The sequence below is a fragment of the Scyliorhinus canicula genome, chromosome 20, assembly GCF_902713615.1.
Source record: "Scyliorhinus canicula chromosome 20, sScyCan1.1, whole genome shotgun sequence".
NCBI classification, from domain to species: domain Eukaryota; kingdom Metazoa; phylum Chordata; class Chondrichthyes; order Carcharhiniformes; family Scyliorhinidae; genus Scyliorhinus; species Scyliorhinus canicula.
This window is the reverse complement of record NC_052165.1, coordinates 79,853,561-79,866,103: the sequence shown is the minus strand read 5'-3', so window position 1 is coordinate 79,866,103 and position 12,543 is coordinate 79,853,561.

The window sequence follows — 12,543 nt, the reverse complement described above, 5'->3', positions numbered from 1 at the left end:
CCTAGATTATAACACATTCATGTTTGAAAGTGACGAGAAAAGAAATGATTTGAAAGAAATAATGGGAAAATCCGAAGCTTACTGAGTCCTAAGAAAGACATCACGTATGAAAGATAGAAGTTTTTTACGTACAGGCAGGCAGCGACAACATTAGTCGGTACGTAACTGAGCTGAGAAAAGGGGCTACATCGTGTGAATTGGAAGAGCTTGAAGAATCACTCATCTGAGAAAGAAGAATTTGCAGGATCAGAAATGATTCACTGAGGGAGTGTTCTGTGAGAGAAGATAATCTCACGCAGGAGAAAGCAGTAAATACCTGCAGAGTGGGAGACAACAAAATGCCAGATTAAACAGATGATGGAACGACGTATACCTCATGCAGTCAAGATGAACAGAAGCAGCCCTGGAAGAAAAACAAATGGACAGCCTGAAGGTAAAAAGAATAAAACTGCCCCTAAAACTTTTCAATACTGTACAGTCAATGCGGAACTGAGGATTTACCACGTAGTTGTCCAGTTTACTGAAAGCAGTGTAAGAACCTTGATAAACTAACTGGCTAAGATCTGTAAATCAGAGAAAGTGCACACGATTGCAGATGATGATGCAGACACAGAATCTGAACTGTTCACTGGTGCAGTAACAGCAAATTAAAAAGAAGCCAAATGGAAGGTTTGTTAAAAAATTTCCAAGTTTATGGTAAATTCGAGCTTGACACAGGTGCGCGATCAAATGCCATTCTCATTAGCCTGTATCATAATATAAGCAAAGGAAAACAGCAAACTAAAACAAAAGTCAAATTGTCGACTTACTTTATCATAGAATTTGCAGTGCAGAAGGAGGCCATTCGGCCCATCGAGTCTGCACCGGCTCTTGGAAAGAGGACCCTACCCAAGGTCAACACCTCCACCCTATCCCCATAACCCAGTCACCCCACCCAACACTAAGGGCAATTTTGGACACTAAGGGCAATTTATCATGGCCAATCCACCTAACCTGCACATCTTTGGACTGTGGGAGGAAACCGGAGCACCCGGAGTAAACCCATGTACACCCGGGGAGGACGTGCAGACTCCACACAGACAGTGACCCAAGCCGGAATCGAACCTGGGACCCTGGAGCTGTGAAGCAATTGTGCTATCCACAACGCTACCGTGCTACCAAATTGCTTTAGAAGGCCAATGCACACAGATTCATAGATTCCCATCGGAATTTTCTACGGTTACAATTGGATTAGCCCAGTTTGTCGGACCCTCCATTTTCTTAATGATAAAAAGTTTCTCAATTCTGCCCAACTCTGCTACCTCAGCATTACTGGTTCTTTCCTGGAGAGGTGTATTTTAGGTAGTATAGTTTCTTTAATCTTGACAGTGTGTTTTCTCCTTAGGCGAGCAGTCCCCTTGAACGCATTATTCCACTCACTCAGGGTATCATCAGAGGTGACAGAAACAGCATGGTGGCATAGTGGGTAGCACTGATTGGGGAGCGACCAAGAGCGATGCCACCTGCAGTAAGCTGCAGCAAATTGTATAAAATGGCTGGCCCACAGAGACTCTTCTGCCAGAAAAGAGTACTGGAGCTTTCGTGAGGAACTTCACCTCGCAGAGGGAATACTCTTCAAGGGAGAAAAGATAATAATTCCTGCAATACTGAGGAAAGAAATGCTGCAATGCACGCGTGAAAGTTACCTCGACATCACAACCTGCAGGGAAAGAGCTTGAGATGTAATACAATGAACAAAGAACAATACAGCACAGGAACAGACCCTTTGGCCAAAATACTCAGCACTTCTTAGTGCCGTATCCCTCTATACCCATCCGATTCATGTATTTGTCGAGATGCCTTTTGAATGCCGTTAATGTATCAGCTTCCACAACCTCCCAGGCAACGCGTTCCAGGCACTCACCGCCCTCAGTGTAAAAGGCCTGCCTCTCGCATCTCTTCTAAACTTTGTCCCACAGACCTTAAACCTATGTCCCCTGGTGACTGACCCCTCCACCCTGGGAAAGAGTGCTTACCCATCCACTCTATCCATGCTCCTCATAATCTTGTAGACCTTTATCAGGTCACCCCTCAACTTCCATCGTTCTAATGATAATAGTCCCAGCCTATTCAGTCTCTCCACATTGCTAACACTCTCCAGACCAGGCAACGTCCTGGTAAACCTCCTCAACACCCTCTCCAAAGCCTCCACATCCTTCTGGTCGTGTAATGTATCGGCCTGGAAGGGGAGCAGGATTGGGGGAATGGTGAATGCGGGCGCAGTGTACCAAAAGTACAGCAATACAATAAAAATGAACCACTTCAACAGCGCAGTGTTGCAGAAAGGCCCTGTCAGAAAGCTGACAACTGTGAGTACCTACAAGGAGTCAATTATTTCTCAAAGTTCTTTGAATTTGTGCTACTGAGAAAGGATAGTTAGAGGATCACTGTAGTAAATCATTTGAAATCAGTTTTTTCGCGCCGTGGCATAGCTGAAGGTCTCGTCTCAAACAACGCTCCACAATTCTCAGGCACTGAGTTTCTCATGTTTGCACAGGACTGGGAGTTTTGCCAAACTACGTCAAATCCCAACTATCCACAATCCAATGGAATGGTGGACAGGACCCTGCAGACCTTAAAACACCCGATGAAGGAGGCAAAGTTGGACGAATGAGACTCCTACCCGGCCCTGCTGGATGACAGGAAAACTCCATTGGAGGACATTGGACCATCTCCAGCATAGCTCCTGATGGGGAGAACACTATGGGGAGAACTAAGCTTCCATCTTCATCCCAACAGCTATCTCCACAGTCAGTGAGCTACAATGTGCAAGTCCTGCTCAAACTGAGGCAACAGAAGCAGAAACAGTACTTTGATCGAGGAGCCCAATCTCTGTCTGAACTTAGATGGACTGCAGCTCTTAAAACATGTACAGAAGAATGGTTTAGCTCAATATGTGTAAGGTCCATCAAGGGATGGTGCAGTGCTGGACTTAATTCTGGGGAATGAAGCCAGACAGGTGGTTGATGTGTTTGTTGGGGAGCATTTTAGTGATAGTGACCACTGTCCACTGTCCCTTTAAGAAAGGTTTTTGTCTTATCACATGACTTCAGTGATGTGATTTTGTGGGTGGAGCTGAGCTGTGGCTGTGAGGGTTTTGGTTTCACTTTCAGTTTTGACTGCTCTGTACTCAGAGTATTTTCTATGTCTTTGTCTATTTTCATTTTAAGTACATGTTCCAGTAAAAATCACCTTGGTGATGGCTTTGGAGATATAATTGCTTTTTGGGAGGAGTTTGAATCTGCTCATTCAAATTGGATAAGAATTTCAGTAACAAGACCAGTCTTAGTCAAGTGAGAATACATATGCTGGGCCACGCCTTTGAAAAGGTGATTCTGGTTTTAATTGCATTTTTTTATTGAATTGGAACAGTTAAGGGGAATTCATTAAGTGTTATACATAGATCATATGGCTGTGTGGTGTATTTAGGTTTGTAATTGATGATACTTCTTTCTGTGTGTTTATATAAATGTTAACTAAGTTCTTAGAATAAAGTTTGTTTTGATGAAAATGTCAGGGAAGACTGATGAATCTTTCCTGAAGGGAAGGCTCTTGTGCTTATCTTAGCCAAATTCAGCACAAAGGTTGTCGGCAGGTGGACTTCATAATATACATTGGAGTTTGTAAGCCTTGGCCCATAACACCACAATATAGTACAATTTAAGTTTGTTATGGACAAACAAATAGCCAAGTTGCAAAAAAATGATTTTGGATTGGGGGATTGTGGATTTTAGGAAAATAAGGCAGGATCTGGCCAAGGTAGGCTGGAGAGAGTTACTTGTGGGGCAATCTACAGAAGAGCAGTGGGGCGAGTTCAAAAAGGAAATGGGGAGGGCACAGGGCCAACCTGTTCCCTCTAGGGTAATAGGAAGGAGTAAAAAGCCCAGAGAACCATGGATGGCCAGAGACATTCAGAATGCAATGAGAAGGAAAAGAGAGGTTTTTAGCAAGTATAAGGGGAGCAAATCAGCGGAGGCATTAGTGGAGCGCAGGAAGGAGCTTCAGAAAGCAATTAGGAAAGGGGATATGAGAAAGCTCTGGCTTGTAAAAGTAGGGAAAATCCCAAGACATTCTGTATCAATGGGAAGAGGATAACCAGGGAAGGAGTAGGGCACATTAGGGACAAAGGGGACAACCTGTGTGAGGAGCTAGAGGGCTTTGGTAGGGTGAAGAACAAATCTTCACATCTGTCTTCACCCAAGAGAATGAGGAGGTAGGTATGGGACTCAGGAAGGGAGTCTGTGAGGTTCTGGAGCAAATTGACAGTGGTAGGGAAACCATTGGAGAAATTTCTGAAGTAGAGAATCTATCTCCACTTGGAGAGGCAAGGTTTGATCAGGAATAGTATGGGCTTGTCAAAGATAGGTCATGCCTAAGAAACTTGATTGGATTTTTTGAGCATGTGAACAGAGTGTGTAGGTAAGGATAGGGCAGTTTATGTAGTTTACATGGATTTAGGCAAAGCTACATAGAACATAGAACATAGAACAGTACAGCACAGAACAGGCCCTTCGGCCCTCGATGTTGTGCCGAGCAATGATCACCCTACTCAAACCCACGTATCCACCCTATACCCGTAACCCAACAACAACCCCCCCCTTCCCCCCCCCCCCCCCAACCTTACTTTTTTTTAGGACACTACGGGCAATTTAGCATGGCCAATCCACCTAACCTGCACATCTTTGGACTGTGGGAGGAAACCGGAGCACCCGGAGGAAACCCACGCACACACGGGGAGGACGTGCAGACTCCACACAGACAGTGACCCAGCCGGGAACCGAACCTGGGACCGTGGAGCTGTGAAGCATTTATGCTAACCACCATGCTACCGTGCTGCCCTCTAACCACCATGCTACTGTGCTGCCCTACATGGGAGACTTATAAAGAAGGCAAATGCACATGGGATACAGGGTAATTTGATAAGGTGGATCCAAAATTGGCAAACTTTAGGAGACAGAGTGTAATGACAGATGGCTGCTTTAGTGATTGGAAGCCAGTGTCCAGTGGCATACCACAGGGATCTGTGCTAGGTCCCCTATGATTTGTTATTTATAGATGACTATGTGGGGGTAGGATCAGTAAATTTGAGGATCACATATATACTGTACGGATGGTTAACAATAAGGTTGAGTGCCTTGGGTTACAGGAAGACATGGACAGGATGGTCAAATGAGCAGAAAAGTGGCAGATAGAATTTAACCCTGAAAAGTATGAGGTGATACACTTTGGAAGGAGTAATTTGACAAGGACGTATTCAATGAAAGGTCTGACACTGGGAAGTTCTCAGTGTTTGTCCGTAGATCTCCAAAGGCAGAAGGGCAGGTTAATAGGGTGGTGCAAAAGGCATGTGGGGCACTTTTCTTTATCAATCGAGCAGTAGATTGCTAAAGCAGGATAGTCATGTTGGAGTTGTATAGATCTTTGGTGAGGCCACAGCTGGAGTACTGTGTGCAATTCTGGTCACCACATTATAGGAAGGATGTGATTGGACAGGAGCAGATGCAGAGAAGATTCATCAGGATGTTGCCTAGGATGAAAGATTTAAGTTATGAAGAGAAGTTGGATAGACTTGGGTTGTTTTTGTTGGAGCAGAGAAGACGGAGGGGCGACCTAATCGAGGTGTACAAATTGGGGCAGCACGGTAGCCTTGTGGATAGCACAATTGCTTCACAGCTCCAGGGTCCCAGGTTCGATTCCCGGCTTGGGTCACTGTCTGTGTGGAGTCTGCACATCCTCCCCGTGTGTGCGTGGGTTTCCTCCGGGTGCTCCGGTTTCCTCCCACAGTCCAAAGATGTGCAGGTTAGGTGGATTGGCCATGATAAATTGCCCAGAGTGTCCAAAATTTCCCTTAGTATTGGGTGGGGTTGCTGAGTTATGGGGATAGGGTGGGGGTGTTGACCTTGGGTAGGGTGCTCTTTCCAAGAGCCGGTGCAGACTCGATGGGCCGAATGGCCTCCTTCTGCACTGTAAATTCTGTGATTCTGTGATTAAATTATGAGGGACTGAGACAGGGTGGATAGGGAACCGCTGTTCCCCTCAGTTGAAGGGTCAGGGGATATAAGTTCAAGGTAAGGGGCAGCAGGTTTAGGGAAGATTTGAGGAAAAACCTTTTAACTGAGAGGGTGGTGATGGTCTAGAATGCACTGCCTGGGAGGGTTGCCTCACATCCTTTAAAAAGTACCTAGATGAGCTCTTGGCATGCCATAACGTTCAAGGCTATGGGCCAAGTGCTGGCAAATGGGATTAGGTCGGCAGGTCAGGTGTTTTTCATGCTTTGGTGTAAACCCGGTGGGTGGAATGGCCTCTCCTGCACTGTATTATTCTATGATTCTGCGAACTAAACACGGAAGGGACAGTGAGGGTTTAGCAGGAAGGGATCTGGAATCCTGCTGTAGTCTTACATAGTGCAGACTCCAAATGGACAACAGTACAGGGGAAACCAGAATTTCCTACGGAAAACAAATGAAGTGCGATCATGCTCTGAACCAGAAAGTGTAGCTGAAGATCAGGAACCAGAATTCACCAGTGAAGCCATGAATAACCAGTCAAAGCCGGATATTTTTTGGAACTACCTAAGTAGTGAAAGCGAGACAGAGCTGAAGCGAGACCACTTGCCTTTGAAAATCTCGTCTGTCTCCATTCAGAACATCCAATGGAAGAACTGAGGAAATAAACCACAGATACCGAGATGAGTAAAAGACAAAACAGACTGATCAAAACTGAGAGCAAAAGATAAGATAAGAGGCTTTATATACTTGAGTAGGCTATAATCACAGTCTATTTTGTTCCAACAGAAACTAATCTGAAGTGTTTTTGCTTTTCTGAAAGAAATGAATATGTCATGATATTAGAGTGATTGTCGTGGTGTATGCCATATTAGATATAATATGATTCACTCTGTACTTCATTGGGTCACCTGATCTGGGAGTCAGAGGTCAGAAAGCAGATGTAAACGCCAGTTGTAGGGTGGCACAGTGACACAGTGGTTAGCACTGCTGCCTATGGCACTGAGGATCCGGGTTCGATCCCTGGCACAGGTCACTGTCTGTCTGGAGTTGCATATTCTCCCCGTGTCTGCGTGGGTCTCACCCCACAACCCAAAGATGTGCAGGGTCGGTGGATTGGCCACATTAAATTTCCCCTTAATTGGAAAAAAATTAATTGGGTACTCTAAATTTTTTTTAAAAAGTAAACGCAAGTTGCAACCAGGCTTCAGACCTTCAATTGTGTGCATGCCCTGCTCTTAAAAACGTTGGTTTACAACAATAACATTGTTCATCCTGCAACATAAAAACAATATTCTCCTTCTCAGAATAGATGCTTCACTTTTTGTCATGCTTATGTGAAACATTTTGGAATGTTAAAGTACTATATAGATACGAGTTGTTTTCCTTTCTATTTGAACACCCCACGCCATCGCTGCCTCACTTCTCTTCGAAGCTTATTTTTCCGAGAAAGTGTCTCAATATTTTGAGTCCCTTTATGCTGGCTGCATCAATGTCCTTCCTTGATTACTTAATCTATTTCGTTGGATGTGAAAGTTAAATGTGACATCCCTTGATGCTCACAACTTCATTTTTACCTCTCTTCCCCAATATTTCATAGAATTTACTGTGCAGAAAGAGGCCATTCGGCCCATCGAGTCTGCAACGGCTCTTGGAAAGAGCACCCTACCTAAACCCACACCTCCACCCTATCCCCATAACCCAGTAATCCCACCCAACACTAAGAAGGGCAATTTTGGACACTTGAGGGTAATTTAGCATGGCCAATGTACCTAACCTGCACATCTTTGGACTGTGGGAGGAAACCGGAGCACCCGGAGGAAACCCACGCACACACGGAGAGAACGTGAAGGCACAGACAGTGACCCAAGCCGGGTATCGAACCTGGGATCCGCTGGAGCTGTGAAGCAATTGTGCTAATCACTATGCTACCATTCTGCCCAATTTGATCCGATTCACTGCAGTCACCCATGAGAGGTAGTGCACCCGGACATATTGTCGCATGAATCAAGCAAAAATAAAGAATTCAGAAATTCTGTGCAAAGATTTTGGGACATTTTATACCAAAGTAACTGGTTGTTCGGTGAGGAGTCACTTTGCACTGGCTATGTAAACAGCTCGAAGGAGAGAGGAACCAGTTTGCTGTGCTCATATATATACCTGAGTCGATATCGTGGTCTAAGGTTCAATTTGACTCACCGTTGTGCAACATATTGCTATCTTGGGGCAGGAGGACAAGCTAGCACTTGACACATTGTGTTGGAAAATATCCCGACCTATATATACTAATGGGTGCACTTTCTCTGAAGGCTATTTTCATATCTCTAATAATGTCCTGAGCAAATTCAATGTATTTTCTTTTATAAATTTAGAGTACCCAATTCATTTATTTCAATTTAGCGTGGCCAATCCACCTACCCTGCACATCTTTGGGTTGTGGGGCGAAAACCATGCAAATACAGGGAGAATGTGCAAACTCCACATGGACAGTGACCCAGAGCCTGGGACATCGGAGCTGTGAGGCAGTAGCTAACCACTGTACCACCGTGCTGCCCAAATTCAATATATGAGTCGTTGCTTTCATCCATTTTTACCTGCTCGTACCTTAACATAGAACATAGAACATAGAACAGTACAGCACAGAACAGGCCCTTCGGCCCTCAATGTTGTGCCGAGCCATGATCACCCCACTTAAACCCACGTAACCCAACAATCCCCCCATTAACCTTACACTACGGGCAATTTAGCATGGCCAATCCACCTAACCCGCACATCTTTGGACTGTGGGAGGAAACCGGAGCACCCGGAGGAAACCCACGCACACACGGGGAGGACGTGCAGACTCCACACAGACAGTGACCCAGCCGGGAATCGAACCTGGGACCCTGGAGCTGTGAAGCATTGATGCTAACCACCATGCTACCGTGAGGCCCTTCTGTACCTTCTGTAACAACTTTTCGAAGTGTTGTCCCCAGCTTTACCACATTTTCAGGAGGCAGTCGGTCTTTCTGAAGAGGGCGATTAAATCAACTTTTGAAAGCAGACATTAGCAGCAGATTTTATTAGCAAAATTTAAGAAAACAATTGAGAGAGGGGTATGCAAAGCTCTGTATAATGGTCCTTTTCATTATCATGTTCTTGTTGGTAACACTGGGCAGTCAATCATTCAGGGCAGCTCTTTCCAAGAGCCGGTGCAGACTCGATGGGCCGAATGGCCTCCTTCTGCACTGCAAATTCTGATTTTAAAAAATTAGATGATGAGAAAACACTGTCTTGTGGATATGCCAGTCTGGTTCTCATCACTATGGATAAAGTGAATTGGCTTACAATTTAGGCAAATTAATAAATTGATCTAAATCTACTTACAGATCTCCTGTAGTGACTTCTAATTTATACAAATCAAATATACAGTCAGATTAAAGCTCCCCCCCCCCCCCGAATTCTAACGTGCTGTGCAAAGCACTAATCTGTTGCTAGTTCATATTGCTGTGTATAAGGTGCGGAATTCTGGCAGCTGCTTAGCCTTCCCAGTCGAGGTTTGAGTTTACCTTTCTGGCCTTCTAATAATAGTGTGATCTAATAATAGAAATGGGCTGTTTTAAATAATAATTTATACAAATCTTGATGTGAAACTGTACTTGGGGAAGATCAGTCGGTGTCTTTATTCACAGGACATTGGGGAAGCAAGAAAGGATTTTGTCTTTTGAATCTGTTGTCAGTCAGTCCAGGAGAAGCGGCGAAGCAATTTTCATTTTGGGCTGGAGTTCAACTATAACTGCCTGGTTTCCATTAATCTAACCATTTATGACGTGGATGGTGAGATGTTCCATCTGTTCTTTAGTCATCACCTGTCACCTGGGGAAAGGGAGATGGTTGCTCATTGGTTTGAGTGTTTGCAGGCCCAGCTGCAAGACCCAAGGGACTTAAAAATACTCCCGTTAAACTGCAGTTGGCAAACGCGGAGAAGGCAGAGAATTATTAAGATCAGAATTTAGAATGTACCAGTCACTGAGGATGCAGACCAAAAATATTCAATTGCATTCTTTTGTGATGGATGAATAGGAATGAGGGTGGTTGACTTAGCGTTTTAATTCTTGGAGGTTAATGAACTAATTTATAATTTAAAAATGTCATGATGTTTTGGGTTTGTTTTAATTATGCCATCGGATTTTGATGAAACTGTAAGCCTCTCAGCAGTAGATGAACTGACGATTTTGCTTTGTAATCAATTTAATAGCTTTGATGGATTAGATGCCCCTTGATATGAGGTTAATCCTGCTGCAAAGTGGTAGGTTTGGTGTTTCTGTAAAACCATCCCTGAAATAATGGAAAGAGGTATTCCGTAAATGTTGACTGCCTGTAAGTAGACAAGAAAGCAGGCAAGAAACTCACAATGACAATTTTCTTTTTAAAATATATGTTTTGACTCTTCGTGTGAATTCTGTGATCAAGGTGATTGAACATGTAAACAATATGTAAATATGTAAACAAATGCACGCAGTTCAAATATAATACAATTATGAGGAGAATAAAGCTTACTTGACTCCAAGCTCAAGATTAGAGAGCCTCTATTGCATTGTCAAATGCATTTCACTGAATCCCCCATGGCCACCATGGTGGGTAGCACGGTAGCACAGTGGTTAGCATAGTTGCTTCACAGCACCAGGGCCCCAGGTTCGATTCCTGGCTTGGGTCACTGTCTATGCAGAGTCTGCATGTTCTCCCAGTGTCTGCATGGGTTTCCTCCGGGTGCTCTGGTTTCTTCCCACAAGTCCCGAAATACGTGCTTGTTAGGTAATTCTGAATTCTCCCTCTGTGTACCCGAACAGGCCCCGAAGTGTGGCGACTAGGTGATTTTCACAGTAACTTCATTGCAGTGTTAATGTAAGCCTACTTGTGACTATAATAAAAGATTATTATGAGAGGAGTCTTTTATTTCATCAATGTGGATTTGTCTATCTGAGAGAAACTGTGTGTTGGATTGTGGACAAATTTGTATTCTGGACCCATGAAGAAGTGAGACTTCTGTTATGATCCCTGGCCAGCCCCCAGGATTTGGGGGAAGATCTGGTTATGGACCAATAATATTTTGCTCAGTGAATAAAGCCAGAAGAGTCCACAGGTTTTGAGCAAACACAATTAAAGTATCCTGTACAAGTTCAGGAAGCTAAAACAATTTACAGTATCTATTTTATACTCTAACATTCAGGTTAAGTATGAGGTGTATGTGGATTAACAGGCACACCACACTTCAAAGTAGACAACAGATGTGACCAAGACAGCTTCCATGGATTTCTTAACAGCCCACCGAGGTGTTTCCCATATTGAGAGCCAATCAATCTCACTGAAACTTTATCACGAGGGTTTCCAATCCTAATATCTGAAGACTTCACATTATGAAATGAAATGAAATGAAAATCGCTTATTGTCACGAGTAGGCTTCAATGAAGTTACTGTGAAAAGCCCCTAGTCGCCACATTCCGGCGCCTGTCCGGGGAGGCTGATACGGGAATCGAACCGTGCTGCTGACCTGCTTGGTCTGCTTTAAAAGCCAGCGATTTAGCCTGGTGAGCTAAACCAGCCCCATTAGAATTCTCTTCAAAAGTAACTCCGACTTGGACGTCTTCAGTAATTACCCACCTTGCAGGGTTTTAATATTGCCTTTGGAGATTATTTTCCCCTAGATCTCTGAGTGCAGTCAGGCTTCGCTTTCCATGAAAAATCTCAGATCTTTAGATAAGCCAAGCATAATACCACTGCTCCAAAGGGGTATCTTTGCCCCAATAGTCTGCAGCACAGAGCCAACAATATTTGGCTGCCTTCTTGGATCTTCCGGTCTCTTCTTGGGTCCGTTTCACACAAATTCTGATTCCTTCAGCTGTTTTTTGCCCATTTCTCTGCCTCTTTCTTTACCAATCTCATTAAAAGGACACCAGATTAAAGTCCCTCAGGTTTATTTGGAATCATGAGCTTTGGGAGCTCAGCTCCTTCATAAGGTGAGCCTCCGAAAGCTTGCGATTACAAAGAAACATGTTGGACTTTAACCTGGTGTTGTAAGGCTTTTTACTGTCCAACGCCGGCATCGCCACATCATGAATCTCATTGAAGGGAACTATTTCAGCTCCCTGGCTTTGTCTCTTACCTGGGACTTCCTTTTGGGACTTTCTCCCTGTGCCTCTCCCATGCCCTGCTCTCTGGGCACCTACAAGATGATGGCACTCCAAATCAAGTTATCTAACCTGCCTCTTTGCACCATTCTGTTTCTTCCAGCACTCAGGATCTGGCCCTGGTCTGAAGAACACGCAAAATTAAACTGCTCATGTTCAGCCATTTCCCAACTGGCTCATTGATAAGAGGCCTGAGGTTCTTTGCGAGCCAGAACAAGTAGCCAAAGGAAAGTATTTTACATTTTTCACACTTCCCCAACTCATTTCATACCATATCCAGGCAACACCACCACCTGTAAGTCCCCCTCCGCGTAACACACCATCCTGATTTG